The sequence below is a fragment of the Nothobranchius furzeri genome, chromosome 10 (genome assembly GCF_043380555.1).
Source record: "Nothobranchius furzeri strain GRZ-AD chromosome 10, NfurGRZ-RIMD1, whole genome shotgun sequence".
NCBI lineage: Eukaryota > Metazoa > Chordata > Actinopteri > Cyprinodontiformes > Nothobranchiidae > Nothobranchius > Nothobranchius furzeri.
In genome coordinates this window covers 37,757,607-37,782,963 of record NC_091750.1, presented here as the reverse complement: position 1 = coordinate 37,782,963, position 25,357 = coordinate 37,757,607, and positions in this window count along the sequence as shown.

The following is a 25,357-nucleotide window of genomic DNA, read 5'->3' as shown; positions in this document are numbered from 1 at the left end:
ATTCTGATTTCAGGCTCTAAGTTACAGTTGGCGTCATTCCCGCTCACGTATTCCCGGCGTGACCTTTCTGACACGAACGTTTCTTTTCTTAACCCTCTTGACCTCGGAGCAAAGGGACAGGAGCAGCGGCCGTCTGCGGTGATTTGCAGTGATCTCCCATCAGCCACCAGTGTGTCGGTCAGCTGTGTTGACACAACCAGAAGGTCTGCAGAGCAGCGGGGAGGCGGTTCTGGACTCCTCAAAGCTCCGACGACCAGCGGAAAACCAGGAAAACAAACACGGAAGAAACCAAACGAGAGAAGCTGATGAATCAGGATGTTTACATAAATGGTTAGTGGGTAGTTCCTGATGACGACTTCTGCCGCTCCGCGGAAACTAAAGGCACCGATCCGGAGAACACCTGAACAATTCAGCTCCAGGTGTGCGGGTCGTCAGGCAGAATGGGCCCGGCCCAGTCAGACCCAGAGAAGGCAGCATGCTGATGGGGAGGTCTCTGTCTCTACAAGGACCAGTCCTCCCAGAGACACCTGGTCGCCGCCGCCGCCTCGGTCTCATCTCAATAACAGCGTCTTTATAGGAGGTGTGTGTGTGTGTGTGTGTGTGTGTGTGTGTGTGTGTGTGTGTGTGTGTGTGTGTGTGCGTGTGTGTGTGTGTGTGTCAGGTGTCAGACCAAAGTCCACATAAGGACTCATTAGCTCAGAGCTGGACACAAGCCCGGGACGGTCTCCTGTCCTCCCAGCTGAGAAAGCAGCAACGGAGAAAATCAGCGTTACAAACTAAGATAATAAAACTCGTCTCAGCATCTTTCTGCTTCTTCAGGCGTCTCCACAGCCAATCAGCTGTCTCCGTTTGGTCCTGTCGTCATGTCTGCACACTCCACCCCCACACCAATGGGCCATGCCCATCTGTACCGGGTCGGCCCGGGCCGGGTAGCGTAGGTTGTTTACATATCTGGGTGGCTTGGTATTTTTCCGGGCCAACCAAGGCTCATTCTCAGCCCTCTTCTCGAGGGGGTCTGCTTCAGGCCGACCAGGGCCAACACACCCACTGCTGACAGCAAATTCACACCTTCCATTAGAGCAAGCCTCTGATTGGTGGGTAGAATCAGCCCACATGGGCTTAAGACAAGGATGTGTGGAATCAACCGGGCCAGGCTGGGGCCGACTGGGGCTACCCGGCCTGGTACAGATGGGAATGGCCCATTACTGTCCTCTTTCCTCTCAGCCTCCTGCCCGGTGGCTCCAACCTCAGCATCCTTCTGCCCGTGTCATCACTGTCTCTCCTCTGGACGTCTCCAAACCATCTCAGTCCGTCCTCTGACTTTATCCTCAACTATTCTCTCATGGACTCATTCTTGAGTCTGTGCGTCAAGCAGGACCGACCCAAACGTGTCTTCTTGTTGTTTCTGATTTCTGCACCCTTATAAATCTATTTAAAGCATCAGAAAGCTGCAGAGCCTTGAAATGTGTGTAAAATCAGGTTGATTCATCATCAGATTCAAACATTTTTCCAACTGATTTTTAGTGAATTTGTCACCAAATGTCACAGAAAAGACAAAGGTAAAACCATGAAACTATCTAGTCTAACAACCTCCTGCTGCAAAAGCTAAAGGAATCTAACCAGCAACCCACAAGGACCTCAGATAAAACACCTCATTTCTAAAACCACAGCAGGAGAAAACGTTTTCCTGCATTTGCTGAAAAGTTGTGAGTGGAAGTAGACGACTTGTTAGATTTGCTTCATCTCATCGAGGTTGTTTCCTCACGTTCTGCAGACGCACGAGAAAACCTCGGCGCTAAAACGCAAACATGTCAGACGGTTCAGTCGCACCAAACATGGCTTCTGTCACCAGTTAACCATTGAACTACACACACTTTATGGAGTTAGACTTCTCTTCTGACTGGTTTTGCTTTTGTTGGATTCTGTTACTTTTATCTTTTAATTGGGGCTGCACGGTGGCGCAGTGGTTAGCACTGTTGCCTCGCAGCACGAAGGTTGCAGGTTCGAAACTCGGCTGCGGCCTTTCTGCGTGGAGTTGCGTGTTCTCCCCGTGCATGCGTGTTTCCTCCGGGTACTCCGGTTTCCCCCACAGATCACAACATGCCCTATAGGTTATAAATTGTAAGTCGCTTTGGATAAAAGCGTCTGCTAAATAAATAAACATAAACATAAGTAGTAGTAAGTAGCAGTAGTAGTAGTAGTAAGTAGTTGTAGTATTAAGTAGTAGTAGTAGTAGTAGTATTAAGTAGTAGTGGTAGTAGTAGTATTAAGTAGTAGTGGTAGTAGTAGTATTAAGTAGTAGTGGTAGTAGTAAGTAGTAGTGGTAGTAGTAAGTAGTAGTAGTAAGTAGTAGTAGTAGTAGTAGTAAGTAGTAGTAGTAAGTAGTAGTAGTAGTAGTAGTAAGTAGTAGTAGTAGTAGTAAGTAGTAGTAGTAAGTAGTAGTAGTAGTAGTAGTAGTAGTAGTAGTAGTTAGTAAGAAGTAGTATTAGTAGTAGTAAGTAGTAGTAAATAGTAGTAGTAGTAAGTAGTAGTAGTAGTAGTAGTAGCAGTAAGTAGTAGTAGTAGTAGTAGTAGTAGTAATAGTAAGAAGTAGTAGTAGTAGTAAATAGTAGTAGTAGTAGTAGTAAGAAGTAGTAGTAGTAGTAAGAAGTAGTAGTAGTAGTAAGTAGTAGTCGTAAGTAGTAGTAGTCGTAAGTAGTAGTAGTAGTAGTAGTAAGTAGTAGTAGTAGTAGTAAGTAGTAGTAGTAAGTAGTAGTCGTAAGTAGTAGTCGTAAGTAGTAGTAGTCGTAAGTAGTAGTAGTAGTAGTAGTAAGTAGTAGTAGGTAGTAGTACTAGTAATTAGTAGTAGTAATATTAGTAGTAGTAAGTAAGGCTGCACGGTGGCGCAGTGGTTAGCACTGTTGCCTCGCAGCACGAAGGTTGCAGGTTCGAAACTCGGCTGCGGCCTTTCTGCGTGGAGTTGCGTGTTCTCCCCGTGCATGCGTGTTTCCTCCGGGTACTCCGGTTTCCCCCACAGATCACAACATGCCCTATAGGTTATGAATTGTAAGTCGTTTTGGATAAAAGCGTCTGCTAAATAAATAAACATAAACATAAGTAGTAGTAAGTAGCAGTAGTAGTAGTAGTAAGTAGTTGTAGTATTAAGTAGTAGTAGTAGTAGTAGTATTAAGTAGTAGTGGTAGTAGTAGTATTAAGTAGTAGTGGTAGTAGTAGTATTAAGTAGTAGTGGTAGTAGTAAGTAGTAGTGGTAGTAGTAAGTAGTAGTAGTAAGTAGTAGTAGTAGTAGTAGTAAGTAGTAGTAGTAAGTAGTAGTAGTAGTAGTAAGTAGTAGTAGTAGTAGTAAGTAGTAGTAGTAAGTAGTAGTAGTAGTAGTAGTAGTAGTAGTAGTTAGTAAGAAGTAGTATTAGTAGTAGTAAGTAGTAGTAAATAGTAGTAGTAGTAAGTAGTAGTAGTAGTAGTAGTAGCAGTAAGTAGTAGTAGTAGTAGTAGTAGTAGTAATAGTAAGAAGTAGTAGTAGTAGTAGTAAATAGTAGTAGTAGTAGTAGTAAGAAGTAGTAGTAGTAGTAGTAAGAAGTAGTAGTAGTAGTAAGAAGTAGTAGTAGTAGTAAGTAGTAGTCGTAAGTAGTAGTAGTCATAAGTAGTAGTAGTAGTAGTAGTAAGTAGTAGTAGTAGTAGTAAGTAGTAGTAGTAAGTAGTAGTCGTAAGTAGTAGTAGTAGTAAGTAGTAGTAGTAGTAAGTAGTAGTAGTAGGTAGTAGTAAGTAGTAGTAGGTAGTAGTAGTTAGTAGTAGTAGTAGTAGTAGTTAGTAGTAGTAGTAGTAGTAGTAGTAATAGTAAGAAGTAGTAGTAGTAGTAAATAGTAGTAGTAGTAGTAGTAGTAGTAGTAAGAAGTAGTAGTAGTAGTAAGAAGTAGTAGTAGTAGTAAGTAGTAGTAGTAGTAGTAAGTAGTAGTCATAAGTAGTAGTAGTCGTAAGTAGTAGTAGTAGTAGTAAGTAGTAGTAGTAGTAAGTAGTAGTAGTAAGTAGTAGTCGTAAGTAGTAGTAGTAGTAAGTAGTAGTAGTAGGTAGTAGTAAGTAGTAGGTAGTAGTAAGTAGTAGGTAGTAGTAAGTAGTAGTAGGTAGTAGTACTAGTAATTAGTAGTAGTAATATTAGTAGTAGTAAGTAAGGCTGCATGGTGGCGCAGTGGTTAGCACTGTTGCCTCGCAGCACGAAGGTTGCAGGTTCGAAACTCAGCTCCGGCCTTTCTGCGTGGAGTTGTGTGTTCTCCCCACGCATGTGTGGGTTTCCTCCGGGTACTCCGGTTTCCCCCACAGATCACAACATGCCCTGTAGGTTATAAATTGTAAGTCGCTTTGGATAAAAGCGTCTGCTAAATAAATAAACATAAACATAATTTAACAATTGAATTTCAGAGAAAACACAAACGGAGTGAAAACCCTGACCCTTCACCTTAGGGTCAGGGTTCAGTCGGGGCAGCGGGGCCTGATCCGAGCACCTTTCCTGGTCTCCTGCATCCAAGCTCACCGAAGAGGTCGTCTCCGCTCCTCAGCCTTCCTTTCATCCGAGGTTTGACGTGTTTCTGCCATTTCCCCAGCAAGGAATCATGAAGGAATGAAAGTTCTTCGTCTCTTTACTGGATGAACCAGCTGATGCTGATCCTGTATCACGCATCATCAGTCCCTCTGGAGGACTCAGCCTGAATCTGAAGCTCAACGGGACCCAAACATCTGGGTTCTGTTAGGAGCGGTCCGAAGTGTTACACACGCTTTGGTTTTCTCATCAGCCAGCCCCGTTTGTATGAAGTGACTGGCTTTGTCATCCTCTCCGGCGCGGTATTATTCTTTACCTTTTTTCCAAACAATACCACAAGACCTCCTGATGTAATGTAAAAATGGCTCCGATTGGTCCTTTAAAGAGCTCCAAGCTCGGAATAAACCTGCGGTTTGGAACGGTCCGGACTTTAACACAGCCATCAGCGTGGCACGGTGCGCTGAGGAACAGGAAAAGGCATTTTATGATTTCCTTTGAAAACTTAATGCCCATTTCTAAGGGTGTGGTGAGCGGTTCCCTCTCCTAATGCTAAATCTTTCAGGCAGAAGCTTTTAAAACTTCAAATGCTGCCGGATCTGCTTACGCGTGTCGTGCTATAGCTAGGACAAGGTTCCTTCCTGTTCCTAGGTGGAGGTTTCTCTGCGGGAAAACAGAAAAGCGTCTCAGTAAAACCCAACGCGCTGTCTGCCATTCCTATCAGTGCTGGATCGGGAACGTTCTGGGACGCACGGACGTCATGGCCCATCAGAACTTTGACTGATTTAAAGTAGAAGGTGAGATGGAACCCAAGCATCCGGTCCGTCCGTCCAAAAACATAACGGATTAAATTATCTTTAATGGGAATTTCTGCTTTTACAAATGAATAAATAAAAAAATTCTTATTAATTTTTTATGGTATGTTTTTGGTTATAATAACAACAAAGTTTTATATCCAAGCAACACAATTAAAAACATAAAATGCAACAAAAAAAAAGGAATAGGCAGAAGCAATGCTTCAAATTATGATTTTTTTCTTAATTTCACCAGAAATCTGCGGGAGTTTCATCCACCTCACCCTAAACTCACCCTTGTGATGAGGCAGAACAGGGGCTGCTAAAACAAAAGGATTCGTTTGGGCCTGGGTATGAAATCAGCTTTTCTTTCTTCAGGGTTTAAGACTGGACCTTACAGAGGACATATTCCACCTCTTAAAGGGAAGCTTCACTGAAAAATCATCTTTAAAGGGGCATTATGGAAGTGTGACAGCCAAAACATGTATAGAAATAATAAATGTCTTCTTCATACATTCTCCTGCAATGTCCTGGTCCTGTAGAATGAGCCCTGGCATTTTTACTGTGATTGCCTGTTTTTCTGTAAAATCACAGAAAAAGAGAGATGCTCGGGTCGAGCAGGCTGCTTCATGCGCGTTCACGCTCAGGCATCGCCCGTAGCATTTGCTATCCGTAGCTTTAGCAGCAGAGAGAGAGGCAGTGCCACTTTGTCGCTGTTCCTAACGCCTAGTGACAAAGCTAGCTACATTTCTGAGGACCCTTAGCTACTTTCTGTAGAACTTTCTTCTAGATATTTCCTGCTAATTAGCAACAAAATAGCCATTTTCACTCCGAACCGTCCTTTGAACGTTGTTTCAGCTGTCATCAAGGATATAAAAGTTACAGATACAAAGGACGTCACTGGTGCTGTAGCTCACCTAGTAAGACATCGGACTCTCGTGCAGAAGACCCGGGTTTAATTCTGGAAGTGAACATAGTTTATTTAGAGTTTCTTTTTTACATTAATGGTATATTTTTTTACAGTAAGATGCCCAAATTTTTATTTGAGACTCGCCGAACGGCATTGAATTCACAGATAAAAAAGATGTGGGTTCAACTTTCATTTTGGAACAATTTTTCAAGCAAGGGAAGGGAATGATCTGAGCATGCAGGAGGACTGACCCATCATGAACCTTTGTCGGCTGTGCTGAAGAGAAAGGTACAGAACCACATTATTTAATTAATTAGCTGAGCGTTCTCCTGTCCTCTGTCCTCTGGGCCACACACACACACACACACACACACACACACACACACACACACACACACACACACACACACACACACACAAGGGACTGTGTCAGCTGTTATTTTCGTTAAGGAGTGTGCACGTACAGCATGCGCGCCTCGTGCAAGAGCCTACTATTGAAGCTGCCGTTACGCTTTTGGCCTGAGGGGGCAGTCGCGAGCATAAAAATTCTAAAGTCCGTAAAGTCCCTTTAATAGCTTATTTCTGACTATAAGATTAGTCTCCTACACCTATCTCCTGCATTGGCTTCTGATAGAAACTCGAGGATTAGAAAGTCCTGACAGATCTACGTCACACAGTCACTAACATTCACGGACTCACCCATCTGGACTCACGATGGGGAAGGCTGTTGTTGGTTTAGCGTCCAGGAAACAGCAGATGACGTCTCAGCTAGTAGGAGCTAACCGTTAGCATTAGCTACTCCACCACACAGCAGAACTCCTCCAGGCTTGTGTTATTAGTGGAGATAAAACATCAACGTTGCAGAGAAAACAGAGTTAGTGGTAGAGTCGCGTTACTGTTAGCCAATCAGAGGAGGTTGTTGGCTGCATCGATGACATCACACCCTCCACACTAAGGAGGTCACGTTTGAACGCAGCCTTCAGCACTGTCGCAGCTCACGGGTTTTTGCACTAAATCTTCTGATTTAAGCTTCACAAATTCATCTGAACAGGAACCCGTTTCAGTTCTTCTGCACAGAAGTTGTTACTCAGATGAAACGGTAACCTGAGTTGGAACTAAAATGTTTGTTGTGCCTTTGAAACAGCAACTCCTTGTTTTGTAGTTTCAAACCCCGACAGCTACTTGTGGTTTCCATGTGAACATTTTTGCCTCAAGGCGAGACTCTTTGTTTCTGCTGAACCAGAAAATAATTGATTTTTAAATAAATACCCTCGATGGTATCAGTGAGCGCTAACCTGTGTGCTGTTGTAACTAAACACAGCGCTGTGTGTGCTACCGCAGACTCATCTAAATCCCGTTTCTAATCCAGGTAAATCTTTCTGGTTCCACGTCGGGAGCCTTCACTGCGCTGAGGGGGATTTCTCCGATGCTGCTCGGATCACATGATTTCATTCATTCATATAAATGTGAATCCTGCAGCTGTTGTGAGTTCTGCAGCAGAACCAGCACGTGGCTCACCTGTGGTTCTGGGTGGGGAGGGGGCAGTCCGAGGAGACGGCTGTGAAGGAGAAACCAGAGCTGCCGCAGGTTCTGCTTCTCATGACGATCAGTTCGATTAAGCGTTCAGAGTCTCGTTTAGAAACACGACACAAGTTAAAACCTGACAGGTGCGGAGAAAACAATACAGACGTTTATCAGGGTTGGCTGTGGGATTGTTGAACAGGATTATTCAACAAGAAGCTTTTATCCATCTCAGATTGCCAGAACCAACCTGGAGGTGATTGGGATGTTTTACGTAAAACGTCTTATGATTGTTGTTCCAACCAGCTGAAGAAATCTGCTGAACAGCCACAGCGTGATGTCTCGCCATTAAAGGTCTTCTCCTCTAAAACAAACCAGGAGTGTTATTTAAACTTTTGCTCAAGCTTCAGCTGTTGCTGTAAAGCTAATGTTTAGTAATCTGTGGTGCACACCAGCTGCGTCCCAGTCTGTGGTTGCTACGGCAACATTTCGCTCCCGATCTCTACTGCTGACTGACTCCGATGGAAGTCGTTTTGTAACAGAACGTTGACTCGTTGCTGGAGCAGGAGGGCCCAATGCAGGGGCGTAGCAAGCTTTTTTAAAGTGTGGGCGTTAAAACACCCACGTCCCCCATGGGTGGGACACCCATGCCCGACGGAGACCAACACTGTAGGCCCACTTCCACTATCGGTCTTTCAGGTCACTCTGCCAAATCTTCGTTTATGCGTGTGTGTCCATTTCCCCATCCCAAAAAGACCGTCTCAGGCGTATCTGAACTTGGGTGGGCGGGCCTTTTTGTTAACTCGTGCTGATTGGTTGTAACTCAACAGGAAAGATGTCACCAAACAATTAGCATCTGTAAACCTGGAAAAAATGCTGGTGAAGCAGAACGGAAGTAAAAGAAAACAGGCAGTGTTGTTGCGGTTTTAAAATGCCCCCCCACACACACACACACGCACACATGCACACACACACACACACACAACGTCAGAATTCTCAGTGCTTTCTGGTCTCATGTGCCACAAAAAACAGCATTTCTGTGATCATCAAACGTCGCTCTTTACGTCACATAGCCGCTTTCCCCGCCCCGAATGGAATAAGTGAACGTGCAGGATAATCGTGAAAATAGTCGTAGGCTAGAAACCTGACATTAGCACGTCATGTTGTAAAATTAGCATTCACCCGTCTTGACTCACGGTGGGGAAGGCTGTTGTTGTTTTAGCATCTGGCAAACAGCAGAGAACGTATGGGCTAGTAGAAGCTAACCGTTAGCATTAGCGCCTCCACCACACAGCAGAACTCCTCCAGGCTTGTGTTATTAGTGGAGATGAAACATCAACGTTGCAGAGGAAACAGAGTCAGTGGTAGAGTTGTGTTTTCGTTAGCCAATCAGAGGAGAGATTTCCACATATCAGCAAGTAAGACGCCAAATCCTGCCGTCTAAAGCTCAGCCCTGATGTGGCTCACGCCTAGTTCCTGAAACAGGAGCACCAGAGCTTTTTTCTCATAGACATAAACTCACAAGGCAGTTATTTATACTGCAGACCTTTCTCCTGTAGATGTGCTGAAAAACCTTGGTCCTTGAAGAGGGTCAGAACACCACGCAGGGCTGCCTGAGCTATTTTTCATTCTCACTTTGTGATTTTCATCTGAGATCTTGTATAAATAATCTTTACTGAGCTGCCAGACGCCGTTGTTAAGGCTAAGGCTTCCTGAAAGACCTTTATTCCCTCCGACGGGGTCACCTGGATACTCACCAGCATCTTTAGTCATTAACACGTTAACAGCTTTTAACTCCAGGGCCCAGCGGGAGTCCCTCCGTCTGTTCCTACAACTCCAGTGGAGGTGTAACAACCAGACGTCTTTCCATGACAGCGGGAGCAGAAACACACTCTTCACACACTTCCACGTCTCCCTCTGAGGCCCAAAGGAAGTGGACGTTAATGATGATGGAAGACGTTTGAAAGCAGAACCTGCAGGTACCTGAAAAAGTTTAAGTTGTTTCACGTCCAAAACCACAAGAGCGATCAGAACCAAAGCAATGGGACCAATAATCGCAGAGCAGAAAATGTGGCATGAATTTTTTTTTTTACCTCGCAGCGGGAGCGTAAATCTCTTCATAAGAGGTTCACTGGAACGCGTGCAGGTTAAAGCAGCGCCGAGTGAAGAGGTGAGCAGCTGACGAGCACATGTTTAACCGAGGACCCGGCTGATGAATTCACCGCAGGTGCAAAAGCCGAACGCTCACACAGATTCAGTAAAAAGTACCAGAGGGTTCCTGCATGGTGGTGTTTAGAGCAAATTTGTTTACTCTGACATCTGGAAGGAAAATGCTTTTAATGATGTTGTCACTGACGCTCAAAATGTACTCAGATTTATTTATAAAGGGAAAGTTTCTGCCTACAGAAGAAGGCTGAGATTATTTTTGGCCTCGTGAGTGCTGCTGCATGAATCTATCTCCCCCCCTCCTCCCCCACGCGCACACACACACACACACACACACACACACACACACACACACACACACACACACACACACACACACACAGTTAAACTGTGCAGGGCAGGAAGCTGCAGGTCGAGTTTCCGTGTTAGTATTCCGACCTGTGGTGATTACTTTAGTGAACGTTGGACTCGGAGGATTTTATTTTGAATTTCAGGTGTTTTTCTTCGTGTCGTCCCTTTAATGACATCCTAAAGTAACTGAGTAAGGTTACATTACCGTGTGTGGTTTGTGCTCTGAGAGTCTTCAGACTCTGGATCGGTTTGTGTTTTCCAGCAAGAAAGAGAAAAAAAACTACATCTGACATGAAAAACGTGACTTTTAGGAAGACATGAACTGTGATTCATGTTCTACAGAAAACAACTATTAAATGTTCTTTCTATGTGTTTATTTAAAGGTGTGGAGCACTGAAACCCATGTTTCTGATTCTAACGGGTCACTCTGAGTGTTTCATGCAGGCTGAACATGAAAATAGTCTCCTACACCTATCTCCTGCGTTAGCTTCTGGTGGAAAACAGACGGTGAAACTCTAGGATTAGAAAATCCTGACAGCTCTATGTTACACTGTCACTTAATATTCATGGACTCGCCCATCTGGACTCACGACGGGGAAGGCTGTTGTTGGTTTAGCGTCCAGGAAACAGCAGAGAACGTCTCTGCTAGTAGAAGCTAACCGTTAGCATTAGCAACTCCACCACACAGCAGAACTCCTCTGGGCTTGTGTTACTTGTGGAGATAAAACATCAACGTTGCAGAGCAGACAGGGTCAGTGATAGAGTCGTGCTGCTGTCAGCCAACCAGAGGAGGTTGTTGGCTGCATCGATGACATCACACCCTCCACACTAAGGAGGTCACGTTTGAACGCAGCCTTTAACACTGTTGCAACTCATGGGTTATTTGCGGAGATGAAACCTCAACTGGGGTCACACACTCAGGTTGTGTTGAAGCAGGTCCGGTTCTGATGATCCAAGCAGACTTTGCAACAGAAAGAATTTTGCCCATATTAGGCAACAGGAGCAAGAATTGAGCCGACGTGTTTCCTAAAGGCCATCATACCTCATAGACCTTCCAAAGGAAGGAGAGAGCAGTGTGTCTAATGCTAATGCTAACCATTAGCATTAGCATGTGCGCAACATGGCGGAACACGTCCAGGCTTGTTATTAGTAACGATAAAACATAAAAGTTCATTTCTTACCCAAGAAAGAACGAAGGCAGCAGAAGAGTTGCATTGCTAGCCAATCTGAGACGAGACATTTGCATATCAGGAACATTAATGAGTAAGACACTGCCCCCTGACCCCCCAACCCCTCAGACTAACTTCATCTTCCTGAAGCAGGAGCGCCGGAGCTTCAGAAAATGACTCACTGGGCGTTTATTCACACCAGAGACCACAGCAGATTCATTGAAGTAACGTGTTAACGAGAGCTTTAATAACCACAAGTATTTTATCACCGTTACTATCTAACATCTAATCTAACCCGTAGAACGGTCTCTAACCATAAATTATTACATCGTGTTCGTACTCTGAGTGCATCCCAGCACCACAAGAACCCTTCAGCATAAACATCAAGCTTCAGGTAATCCGTTAGTTTCCTGGCTAAATCACTTGAACGTTTTATTTTGAAATTCCAGTCAGACAGGAAAGGCGTGGAGTTCTGACTCCGACCAGAACGTGAACCCGGGCCGGCCCGGTTCCGGACCCTACACCAGCTGAACCCACAGAACCACCATGTCTCTGTTTATTTCTGTATCACTACCTGTTCCACTGTTACTTTGTCTTTGTTTATCCACGTCTCACCCCGATCGCACCGTCCTCGTCTTCTTCTGTTTGCATCATCCAAACATAAACACCCGAATAAACAAACTCATTCAAACACAAAGACTTTTATCTCAGTCCTGACTCACCAGCTTCTCAAACTCCTTCCCTTTACTTGTAGCTACCTGAGGCCAGGTACCGTGCTTACGAGGACACTGTCCTTCCTCGGTCAAAGAAAACGCTTCATTGGAACTGACTTGCATCGCGTAACGTCACGTGACACGGGAGATAACGTTATATTTCATACGTAGAAGTTTTAGTATGAATGAATAACGAGCCTTTTACTGTTTAAATGGTGTTTATATTAGTTGTATGGCGCCTTCTTAGAGTTCTACGACCCCCCCAGGGTGCTTCACAGCACAATCCGTCATTCACCCATTCACACACACATTCACACGCTGGTGGGTGAATGACTGATTGTGTTGTAAAGCGCCTTGGGGGATTCCAGGACTCTAGAAGGTGCTATATTAAATGCAGGCCATTTACCGTTTCATTGTTTATGACAAACTCAGCGTTGCGGTGTGCGTCGCACGCTGCTCAGCACTGATTGGCTCGGTTAGAGGTCTCAGGGGGTGGGGCTATTTGAACAGGAGAGTTCCCAGACCTGTGCTTACCATGAGGAAGCATGGCTCTGGCTGGATAAAATAAACCACAAGCTAAAATCTGACCTAAAAACCAAACTAAAGATGAATGTGAAAGTTTAATATTCAATTTTAAATAACAATAATAAGGCACCACATCCTCCTCCGCGGGCCCAACAGCTGATTGCCGAGGTCGTGTTTATACCTGAGATCAGAAAAAGAAACAGCAGCTCTAAATGTTTCCTCGGATTAAGCAGATTTCTTCTTCATTCTGGAGCCTGATAAGCAAAAGTCAAACAGCCGAATGCAAACAGACCCATCAGATAAGGTGTAAAACACCTACGTGCACAAATGAAGCCCACGAGGAGCAGCACCAGCAGCCTCTTCAAACAGCCTTCCGATAATAAATGGAAGCCAGCTTCTTCCCTCTGCATTGTTCAGGAAACAAAGTGTGTTGATGTGAAAACACAGAGAATAGCACAGGTTCTGTTGACTAAACAGGCCCAAAGTGTCACAGTGGCAGCAGGTTCTGCCAGACCAACTCCAAGGTTAACGCTCCCTCTGGAAGCTCGGAGCGACGGGAATCAGACAACCACGCAGAGCAGACCCAGCGCCGCTGAGAGGGGTTGGAGGAAATGTTGGAGTTTTATTTCTGCGGGGGGGGGGAGGGGGTCCTGTGTGGCTTACATGTGCAGGAGGCAAAAAGAAGACAGATGTGGCAGAAGGGACAGACCTGAAGGTCCGACAGCAGCAACATCAAAGGCGTCAGGAAACAAGTCGGCTCAATTCTTGCTGCTGTTACCAAATATGGGAAAAAACATTTCTGTTGCAAAGTCTGCTGGGATCATCAGAACTGGATCTGCTCCAACACAACCTGGGTGTGGGACATCATCACTATGAGTTGGGAAACATTGTTCTTCTCTTCTTCAGATTAAAACACACCTCACTGCAGTGCTGCTCAACAAAATAAAAGCACAGAGACACCCACAGTGCCAGTGTCTGTACCAGATCAGCTTGGGGTCCTGCGCCTGCCAGTTACATCACAGTAGATGACTGGCTGAATGTAAGACTTATGGAAGTTTACCACATTCATAAAAGTTATGTTAGCACGTTGAGAGTGAAGATCTTGATTGGTGAGAGCAAATTTGCAGTTGCAGTCTTGGCGGTTGTAGTCTTAGCGGTTGCAGTCTTAGCGGTTGAAGTCTTAGCGGTTGTAGTCTTAGCGGTTGCAGTCTTAGCGGTTGCAGTCTTAGCGGTTGCAGTCTTAGCGGTTGCAGTCTTAGCGGTTGCAGTCTTAGCAGTTGAAGTCTTGGCAGTTGAAGTCTTAGCGGTTGTAGTCTTAGCGGTTGTAGTCTTAGCGGTTGCAGTCTTAGCGGTTGCAGTCTTGGCGGTTGAAGTCTTGGCGGTTGTAGTCTTGGCGGTTGTAGTCTTAGCGGTTGAAGTCTTGGCGGTTGAAGTCTTGGCGGTTGCAGTCTTAGCGGTTGCAGTCTTAGCGGTTGCAGTCTTAGCGGTTGCAGTCTTAGCGGTTGCAGTCTTAGCGGTTGTAGTCTTAGCGGTCTTAGTCTTAGCGGTTGCAGTCTTAGCGGTTGCAGTCTTAGCGGTTGCAGTCTTAGCGGTTGCAGTCTTAGCGGTTGCAGTTTTAGCGGTTGCAGTCTTAGCGGTTGTAGTCTTAGCGGTTGTAGTCTTGGCAGTTGAAGTCTTGGCGGTTGCAGTCTTAGCGGTTGCAGTCTTAGCGGTTGCAGTCTTAGCGGTTGAAGTCTTGGCAGTTGAAGTCTTGGCGGTTGCAGTCTTAGCGGTTGCAGTCTTAGCGGTTGCAGTCTTAGCGGTTGCAGTCTTAGCGGTTGCAGTCTTAGCGGTCTTAGTCTTAGCGGTTGCAGTCTTAGCGGTTGAAGTCTTGGCAGTTGAAGTCTTGGCGGTTGCAGTCTTAGCGGTTGCAGTCTTAGCGGTTGCAGTCTTAGCGGTTGAAGTCTTAGCGGTCTTAGTCTTAGCGGTCTTAGTCTTAGCGGTTGAAGTCTTGGCAGTTGAAGTCTTGGCGGTTGCAGTCTTAGCGGTTGCAGTCTTAGCGGTTGCAGTCTTAGCGGTTGCAGTCTTAGCGGTTGCAGTCTTAGCGGTTGCAGTCTTAGCGGTTGCAGTATTAGCGGTTGTAGTCTTAGCGGTTGTAGTCTTAGCGGTTGCAGTCTTGGCGGTTGAAGTCTTGGCGGTGGAAGTCTTGGCGGTTGAAGTCTTGGCGGTTGAAGTCTTGGCGGTTGAAGTCTTAGCGGTTGTAGTCTTAGCGGTTGTAGTCTTAGCGGTTGTAGTCTTAGCGGTTGTAGTCTTAGCGGTTGTAGTCTTAGCGGTCCAAGTCTTAGCGCTTCACAAACTTGCAGTGTTTATGGTTCATGGCTTGTCTCTGCGGCGAGCCAATATTCTCCCAAACTGTAGGGGGCAGCATGGAGCTCTACGGCATGCATCCAACACTACACCATAGTAGAAGTAAAAATTACTGTTGTTTACAACATGGCATTCCAACATTTTTAACAGCGTCCTCGTCTTTTCCGACAGTGCGAGCTATTTCTCTCCAAGAATTATTAACATGATGATCACGGAGATGTGGATGTGGGACCATGAACAGGGACGATGGAGTTTACACATTGGATCGTGCATGGGACTGCATCGTCGGAGAGAGGAGAGCGGTCAGCAGAGGGCGACAACGTCCTCTGCTGCCCGTGGATAAACGGAGAAGGAAGTGACGCCACCATCAGCGTCAGCCTGAGGAAGTTTGCAGCCGCAAACGAAACGTAGCGGGAAAACAGGTAAACGAAACTGCTCGGTGCTTTAAAAAAGAACTACAGCAAGGAATATAAAGGAAACATTTAGGTGAAACTGCTGATGTCTTTCCAAAACTTATGTGTGAATGCTGAGTGGATTTGCCGCAATGTGACGTCATCATCAAGCGCAGGAGCCAATCTGGTACCGACACCGGATTATCTATGATTTGTTGCGACTTGTGTTCACTTTTTAATCCTTGTGTGGTTGTAGAGCATTCACGAATGTTCGGGATTAAAATCTCTGATCACCAAAATGTTTGAGTTTGTTTTCTGATCCTGTAACAGGTCAGAGATGAGGTTGTAGAGGGGCTGCGGTTACTAACGTCCGTCAGCAGGTGGCAGAGCTGAGGGGAGTCTCAGCTGTCCACGCTTCTCTGATAAAACAGAGAAAAGCGGCAGCGGGAATATGGAAGTTTAAACTTTGAGACTGCGATTATAATGGAATGAAGCTGCTCCACAGAGCATGCAGCATGGCTTTTTTAAACGGAGGCAACTTTTTGGGCTTCACAAACGAGCTTCAGCGTGAACATTTCTCAATGGGAAATACCAGGATGTAAGATGTTAGCGGTTTCTGAAGCCTTTAAACAGAATCTGACCAAGAGTTGGTTACAAAACTCTTTCATCGATCATAAATAAACTTTTTTTTGTTTCTGATTCAAGTTAAAAGATGGTTGCTGCTGGAAAACCTGAGATTCTTCTCATTTAAAACCTATTTGAATGCATTGGTGACTGTATATGAAACAAAGGTTGTCTGAGCAGACTCTCCAGCCGTCCAGGTTGGCTGCTTCAGGGTTTGCTGGAAAATCTGCCTTTTGTCTCAGATCTTCAGATTAGAATAAAAACTAGATTAACCCTGAAGGTGCTGATGGAGACCCCTATTTTAGGCCCAAACCAGACCACTTATCCTGTTTAGGCTCCCAACGGTTCCACTGCTTGTACCGAGCAGACTAAAGCGTGCAACGTTCAGGGCTCGTCTGCTACTGCAAGAGTAAAAACGCACTCATACTTCTGCTGGAGCTTCTCAGACATCCGAGGTTCCCAGATCCTCATCCAGGAAGCCGGAACCCCACCAGAACACAATCTGTCCAAAAGCACAAATACACACCATCTCTCTTGAGTTTTTGGACAAGAATCACATCCAAGCATCTGATTTGGACCGCATGCTCGGTTCTGACACACCCAGCCTGTCAAACCGTCAGACCAGCAGAGCAGTATCCATCAGCAGTGAAAGTCTCTGTCACGTGCTGCTCGGCTCTCCTTCTCACAACGACGGTTTTACAGCAGAGAAGACGGCCAAGCGGACTCCGGTCTAGCAGAGCATTTTTGTAGTGTTTTCAAACAAGAAAGAAAAAAACAACCCAAGGAACGAAGAGCAGCTGAGGAGGACGATCCCATAAAACGCTGCAGGAAGCCATCAGAACTGCAGGAAAGCTGTAGCCTAGTGAACTAGACCAAATTCTTGCTTTGCAAAGTTTGGTCTAGGCATGCTCCACTGGAACCTCTGCAGCTCCTAACAGCATTCTGGCTGGCCAATCACAGCACTCTAGAGGGGTTTCAAACACATAAAAGAGCTGTGATTGGTCCATAATGGTGGGCCAATCATAGTGCTCTAAGCATGGCAACTAAGATCTGATTAAGTGTTAGGTAGATATATAAAAGTCCCATCAGTTGCCACACACACTGATGTGTGTGCGAAATTTGTTCTCCGCATTTGACCCATCCCCTGGGGGAGCGGTGAGCTGCAGACACAGCCACGCTCGGGAACCATTTGGTGGTTTAACCCCCCAATCCAACCCCTTAATGCTGAGTGTCAAGCAGGGAGGCGTTGGGTCCCATTTTTCAAAGTCTTTGGTACGACCCGACTGGGAATCGAACCCTGATCTCCCAGTCTCAGGGCGGACACTCTACCACTAGGCCACTGAGCTGGTTATAAAAGGTGTGAGTCTGGAAACAACAGATTAGCTCTAATCTGACAGATTAAAGCACCATACTAGGGTTGGTTAGCCTGAGTCACAACAACAACAATAATGATAATATTAATATAAAAGCAGAGTTTATTTCATACAAATTTTGAACAAATCAAATGTTTTTATGCTTCAATAATGAAACAAAAAGTCCAAACCCGGTTCTAGACTGGAGTCCTGAAAACAGGACATTTGGATTTGAATCGACTTTCATGCAAATCTGAACTTTGAAGTGTTAACTTTGGCATCGGTGGTGTTTGCTTTAGTTATCGTGAAGCAGGTGCATCAGTGATTTATCACCGTCGGGTTACGGCTGCACCGCCTGCGCAGACCTCTACGTGCACGGGTGTTCGCCAAGCTGCAGCAGCCACGCCTTCCTCCAGTCAGGCTGCAGCCGCACAGCGACTGAAATAAAACGGGGGGCAACACAGAAATGACATTTAAGAGGTTTGGGACATTTACTTTGGGTCATGACAGCACGCAAAGCCTCTTTCCATAAGATTTACATGAAGGTTTAGACTAGCAAATTCCCTACAGAAGCTGAGCAGGTGGGGGGGACGGTACAGTTTGTATAAAGGTCTAAATAAAGACAGTTTCTGTACGTTTGAACGATTGAAAGAAAGAAAAGTTCAAAGTAAAAACAGTCATGTTAACTTAAAAAATAAAGCAACAAGTCTCACAAACAGGAGCCAAACGTGGAGGAGAACGACTGCATCGTCTCAAGACTCAGCGACGGGCAAATCAAAGATTTACAACTATTTGCATTAACTTGCAAATGTGACTATCATCTGGATTCGAAGTGGCCAAATTTGCCTTTCTCCTGGATCCTTACTTGAATGTTTCAAAATAATTCCCTAGGAGAGGAGACAAGCCTCCAAGTAGCTTCGACTTGCAAATCCTCTTCCTGGAAACAAATCGTCTTCTCAAAGGCTGAAACAGGACAGGAGTCCCGACGTTCTCACTAAACAAAAGCGCAGCTCCTCGGATCCAGATTGATCAGGTTCATTCTGGAAAAGACAAAGTTAAACAAGCAACAAACTAACCGGGTTTTCTTCAAATGTCATGTTAGGAGTTAGAAAATCCTCTGATTTCCTCCTGAGGTCAGGCAGAAGGTGAAGGTTGGGATGGAAGCCCAAGGCTACCGGGGCGCCAGATTCAGATCATAGGAACTGTTTTGGGTCAGGCAGAGATCATTTTCTCTCTGCCTCTCAGTTTATAACTGGATCATTTAGTCGCTCAGTAAATCCGTTTCTGGGGTTTAAGCTTGGCCATACCACGCAGTGACTTTCTCCAAGATCGCATCCATCGTGTGCACTAACACAGGGATCGCAGCTAGAACCTCTAGCTTGTGAATCACCTCGAGAAACGTCCCAGTCTGAGCAGCTTCCACACGGCTGAGACTTTCCATGGGTACGGACTCGCCCCAGACTTCCCAGTTTTCCAAACCAGAAAACACTCCAAACAGAAGAAATCCAGTTATTATCAGGCTGAAATTCCAGAAGTCTTCGATGTCCTCCACGGACAGCTGGGAAAGGAAGATAATGTTCCACTCCTTCTAGGAATCCATCATATGCCCCACCGGGTGTGTTCCATCCGGACAAGTAGGAGCTCCCTGCTCCGTTCTCATTGTTCAATTCAATTCTTTTGTATTTATAAGGCGCCAAATCACGACAAGAGTCGTCTCAAGGCACTTCACATAATAAACATTCCAATTCAGGTCAGGTCATTAAGCCAATCAGAAAAAATGTTTCCTATATAAGGAACCCAGCAAATTGCTGTAAAGTCACTGACTAGTGTCAGTGACTTTACAGCAATCCTCATACTAAGCAAGCATGCAGTGACAGTGGAGAGGAAAACTCCCTTTTAACAGGAAGAAACTGTTGGGTATTTTTATAATTGTACCTTTTTGAGGCCTAAAAGATGCCCATTTTGTGTTAACACTTCATGAATCTCTGTGTTTGCCAACTGTGGCTGTTCGTGAAAGGTTGAGCAAGGATGTTGACTGTGGGTTTCCAACTGAAAACTGTACCTCTGTAACCTGAGAAGGCCCGCCTTCTCCCCCATCCTTTGCTGAATAAAGCCCCTGGGAAACTGAGGAGTCTTGGAAGTAACGTGGGGGACAGCCTTGGAGGAGGTTCCTCTGCGTTAACTCTCCATTATTTTGGGGACTTAGGGTAAAATGTCTTCCTTGTTGTCATGAGTGTTATTTCAGGTTCCAGGGTTATGGAGATTAAATATTACCCCACATGTAATTACCTATCATTTGGTGGAGGATGCGGGCATGCAGAGCTGGTGAGCTGAAGGCTTTCCCCAGGAACAGAGGGGGCCTGGTTAGCTCCATGGAGGGGGTTTCTGCGCCCAGCTCTCGCATGACGATTCATGGATATTACGAATAATCAATCTACTCTCACTCTCTGTGTGTGTCGTCCTTTAAGGTAATATGGGATAAATGAAAAATTACCTATCAGAAACCTCCAGAGAATCCTGGCTCAGTATAAGCAGCCATCCTCCACGACTCACTGGGGATCGAGAAGACAGAGCACACACACACACACACACACACACACACACACACACACACACACACACACACACACACACACACACACACACCCAAGTAGTGTGTCTATGGTTACATTGTGATGTCTTAGTAAATATTCTATTTGGTGATAGATAAACTTTGTTGTATTTATCCTAGTGGATCTATAATTAAACGGGTAAACTAGTAGTAGCACATCCAACGTCAAAGAGAGTAAAATGTTATTATCAGGAGAGGGAGAATGTTTAAGTGGTTAGCAGCAGTGTGCTAGACGATGGCCCCCTCCATGAGGCCACCACAGCTCAGCAGAACATCGTTGTAGCTTCTTCTGGGGAGAAAAACACAGAGAAAAAATAAAGTTAACAGCTGAAATAGCAGGAAATAATACAGTTAAAGAGCAGATTGTAGAAGAAAGTAGTCGAGTGTGAAAAGTGGTCAGTGTGTCCTCCAGCAGTCTAAGCCTATAGCAGCATAACTACAGAGATAACTCTGGATAATCTATCCTATTTAGATGGAGGCATGTTGGAGGCAGGGCAAGGGAGAGCCGTCTTTACCGACTGTACACTCCACCTCCCTCTACTCCCCCACTTGTCCAGATCTAGGCTAACATCAGATTTTAACCATAAGCCCTATCAAATAAAAATGTTTTAAGCCTAGTCTTAAAAGTAGATAAGGTGTCTGCCTCACGGACTAAAGCTGGGAGCTGGTTCCACAGGAGAGGAGCCTGATAGGTAAAAGATCTGCCTCCCATCCTAATTTTAGATATTCTGGGAACCACCAGTAAACCTGCAGTCTGAGAGCGAAGTGCTCGGTTAGGAACATATGGAACAATCAGGTCACTGATTGTTCCATATGTTCCAACATTGTTGAAAAAATCTTGTCAGTTGAGTTGAATGACCAGTCGACCAAATCCATAATTTAGTCAAAGTTTTCAGGAGGAATGCAGAGAAGCGTTCTGTAGGCAGACAGGACAAGGGCCTTGGGAAAAAGATAAGGGAGAGAAAAGAGAAGCATCTGTGCTCTCCGGGTGCCAGAAGAAGACCTGAGATTGTGGGAAAAGTTTCTGTTAGAATCCCATTAAACAGTTTTTGTTTGTGGTGAATGCAGACGGGTCACATGGACTTCAAATTCAACAGGAGCACTTGTGTCACAAAGTGTTATTATTTTGTCTCAAGTTGTTTGCAAATGATTTTTTTTATCTCCAATTCCTCCCAAACTTGAGGGTTTGGTTTCTCTTCACAAACACAAATCAGGTCCGAATTTGCTGATTGGTCAGACTGTCAGTGGGCGGAGCTACCAGAAGGTTGTGTGTTCTTATTCTGAGCTAGCTATCGGGCTCTTACTTCTCTAATGAGACTTAAACATAAACCCTGGATGGATCATTTCCTGCCTCCATGGCACACACACACACACACACACACACACACATGAGGCCTGTCAGACCCGACAGCTCAGTAATTAAGTGGAAGCTACTTGTCAGAAAGCTGCAGCGCTACACATTTCTTATTGGATTACAAGGTGCTGGGAAGGAATGCAGGAAGCGAGTGGGGTTCCCGGTATTCTGCTGGTACCGGCTGACAGAGAGCAGAGTCCAGATCCAAGCCCATCCGTCACGCCCACCAACCACCAAAATACAACATGTCCCACTTGTCTCTGGAGTCAAAACAAGCCTGAGTATGATCTTTGGTGTTTAATAGAATGTGTGTGTGTGTGTGTGTGTGTGTGTGTGTGTGTGTGTGTGTGTGTGTGTGTGTGTGTGTGTGTGTGTGTGTGTGTGTGTGATTGTAGCATATCAGATGGTCTGTGGCGTGACAAGAGCAACAGTAGGATGGAGGAGTCGGATTAACACCTGGTAAGTTCAAGGTGCGTGTGTGTGTGTGTGTGTGTGTGTGTGTGTGTGTGTGTGTGTGTGTGTGTGTGTGTGTGTGTGTGTGTGATACAGCAATAAACCAACCACAGTCACCAGCAGGTCAGGAGAATAATGGAGCTGTTGTGTGGTTGCAGGGAAGATCGACTTCTCGCCATTTTGTTTTCATCTTCAAGGATTTTATATTCAGGCTTAAAAAAACAAAACTTCCAGCAGAAACTTTAGAACCTGAACTACCGAGCTGCTGCCGCTGTTAGCATGCTAGTACCAATGCTAACAAGTAGCCCTGACAAAGTCAACGTTAAAGAGAGTTTTTACACACATTTCTCCTGTTTTCAACACACACACACAATGCAAAGTGGCTAGCCTCTCTAAGAGAAGACCACAGCAACCTCCCTGAGCAGAACCCACCATCCATCTAAGAAAGAGTCAGGTATGAAGAACTGGACATCACCAGGAGCTGACATGGTCCACGCCTGCTGGCTTAAGAAGCTCCCTGCAGCCCATGAGCGCCTGGCAGCACAAATGAAGCAGCTGCTAAAGGAGGCGACTCACCCTGAAGGGCGCACAGTCCTGATCCTGAAGGGCCCCCACAAGGTGTCAGGTATCATAGCGACTAAGATAAGTGGGCATGGATCAATACATGAGCACAGCACAAAGGGCATCAGCAGAGATGCCAGAGGAGACAAACACCAGCTGCTGGTACACCGAACAGTCACCCAAGCCTGCAAAGCCCGACACAGCAACCTGTGCACAGCCTGGATGGATCATTGAATGCTTGGAGATGTGCAACATCAACAGGACTCATTTTCTGTGCTCTCCTTCAACGTGGCTGTGGAAAATCACCCACGAGGCCAACTGCAGAAGTCTCCATTTAAAGGCAGCATTTACCAAGGAGAAGCCCTGTCCCCGCTGCTGTTCTGCATAGGTCTGAACCCCCTCAGCCAAACGATCCAGACTGGCTATGGATACCGACTCAAGAATGGGACCACAATCAGCCACCCTCTACTTGGATGACATGAAGCTGAACTCTAAGAGTTGTTCTATTCGGTTGTATTAGAAAGTATAAATAATCTTGCACCATAAAAGTCGTTGCAGTCATTTTCTGCCACATTTGGACCACGGCGAGGATCATCACCTCCGAACCGAAGGACATGAAAAGAATGGATTTGCTGATAAGAGTTTCCTCAGCCCTGGAGACGGGCGAGAAGGACACCTTTGCAGGGAGGTGATTCAGGCGTCTCCTTCTGAGAGGAAGCCCCAAGGTAGGGATTTCATCTGACCCGGAAATGCTGTGGGATCCTGACGGAGGAGATTGCTGGGCAGAGGAAGATCTGAGCTTCCCAGGTATCCCTGCTGGACTGTTGCATGGAAATGTAAAACAACTATTGATAATTCCAAGAACAAACCGCCATCGTGACCATTCCTCCTGGTGGGATTTTAACCAACGGATCAGTTCACAGAGCTGCTTTTGTGCAGGTCTGACAACAAACATCATGATGTTCAGTTTCTAGTAAATAAAATGTAAAAGAACAGTTAAAGTGCTGATTGTGTGTTATGTGATGCAGCTGATTACGTCTGTGTGAGAAAGAAAATACATTTCAGCTCGTTGGTGAAATCAGAGCCGAGTCCTGCATGTTTTCCTTTCCCCAAATTCACAGCATGAAGGAGTCGCCGGAGTCTCTGCAGGGCAAAATGACACCTGCACACCCCAGCACAATGCTACTGTGGTGTGTGTGTGTGTGTGTGTGTGTGTGTGTGTGTGTGTGTGTGTGTGTGTGTGTGTGTGTTTGGTGGTGGTGGTGGTGGTGGGGGTGCTGCTGACATGTTACATCTTTAGGAATGAGTCTGCAGTAAAGACTTCAGCAGATTCTTATCAGTGGCAGTCAGTGAAGACAAACATGGCCACCTTCTGCTCCGCTGATAGCTCAACACACACACACACACACACACACACATGAAGACACATGCACGCAAACACACACACACACTCTAGCATGGGCATCACAGAGAAAGCACATGCCTGGTTTGAATCGTACCTCACAGGATGATCATTCAGTGTATCTTGGCTTGGACAATCGTCTACCATGCACCATCTTGCCACAGGAGTCCCCCAGGGCTCAAAACTAGGACCTCTTCTCTTTGCCATATACACCACCTCACTGGGAGAGATCATTCGATCACATGGCTTCTCCTTCCACTGCTATGCAGACGACACCCAGCTCTATCTGTCATTTCCACCGGACGACTACACTGTCTCTGCACGAATATCAAACTGTCTCTCTGACATATCAAAATGGATGAAATGCCACCGTCTCCAACTCGACCTCTCTAAAACTGAACTACTTGTCATCCCAGCAAAACCATCCATACAGCACAATATCTCAATCCAGAATGACTTCCTATCTCTGGCTCCTTCAAAGGCAGTTCGAAATCTGGGTGTTGTGATTGATGGAACACCTGACCTTTAAAGTTCATAATGTCTCTGTAGCTCGTTCATGCTGCTTTGCGCTGTATAACATACGAAAGATCAGACCATTCCTAACACAACATGCCACCCAGTTCCTGGTGCAATCTACTGTCATCTCCCGCCTCCATTACTGCAACGCCCTTCTAACTGGTCTTCCAGGCTGTACTGTGAGACCTCTTCAAATGGTCCAGAACGCAGCGGCGTGTCTGGTCTTCAATCAGCCAAAAAGAGCACACGCCACCCCTCTGTTCATTGAGCTCCACTGGCTACCGCTAGCAGCATGCATCAAATTCAAATTGCTAACAGTAGCATACAAAGTCTTAGATGGTACGGCTCCCATCTACCTGAATCCTCTTGCAAAGGCTTACGTCTCGGCCCGGCCGCTCCGGTCATCACAGGATCGTCGGCTAGCAGTGCCTACACCACGCTCAGGATAATCCAGACTCTTCTCATGCATCGTTCCACAAATGTGGAATGACCTACCAAGCACTACCAGAACAGAGGCTTCCTTTTCAATTCAAGAAACTCCTGAAGACCCTGCTCTTCAGAGAGCATCTTCTAAACTAACACCCTCCCTGCACCCGTCCCTCCTCTCTACTGTCCACTCCTTGTTCCCTCCTCTCCATGATTGATGTCAAGTTGTTGTTGTTGTTATTGTTGTTGTTGGCCTCAAGGGCAATATGCCGATTATCACTTGTAAGTCGCTTTGGACAAAAGCGTCTGCTAAATACATAAACATAACACACACACACGCACAAAGACATGTGCACGCGCACACACACACAAACACACACACACACATATTAAGGCACACTCATGCACACACACACACACACACACACACACACACACACACACACACACACACGGTTATGTTTCCCTGTAATTCATCACATTTTGATCTAAAATCTTGTTTTTCATCAGTATGAGTAAAAACGTCTCCCTGTTTCTCCAAACTGAGGCTGCTCTGTTTTATCTGCTGCAGGTAAGATCCTGACGGATCAGTAAACACATTAAAACGATAACTTAAATAGCCGAGTGCTTGTCTGAAACCAAATGT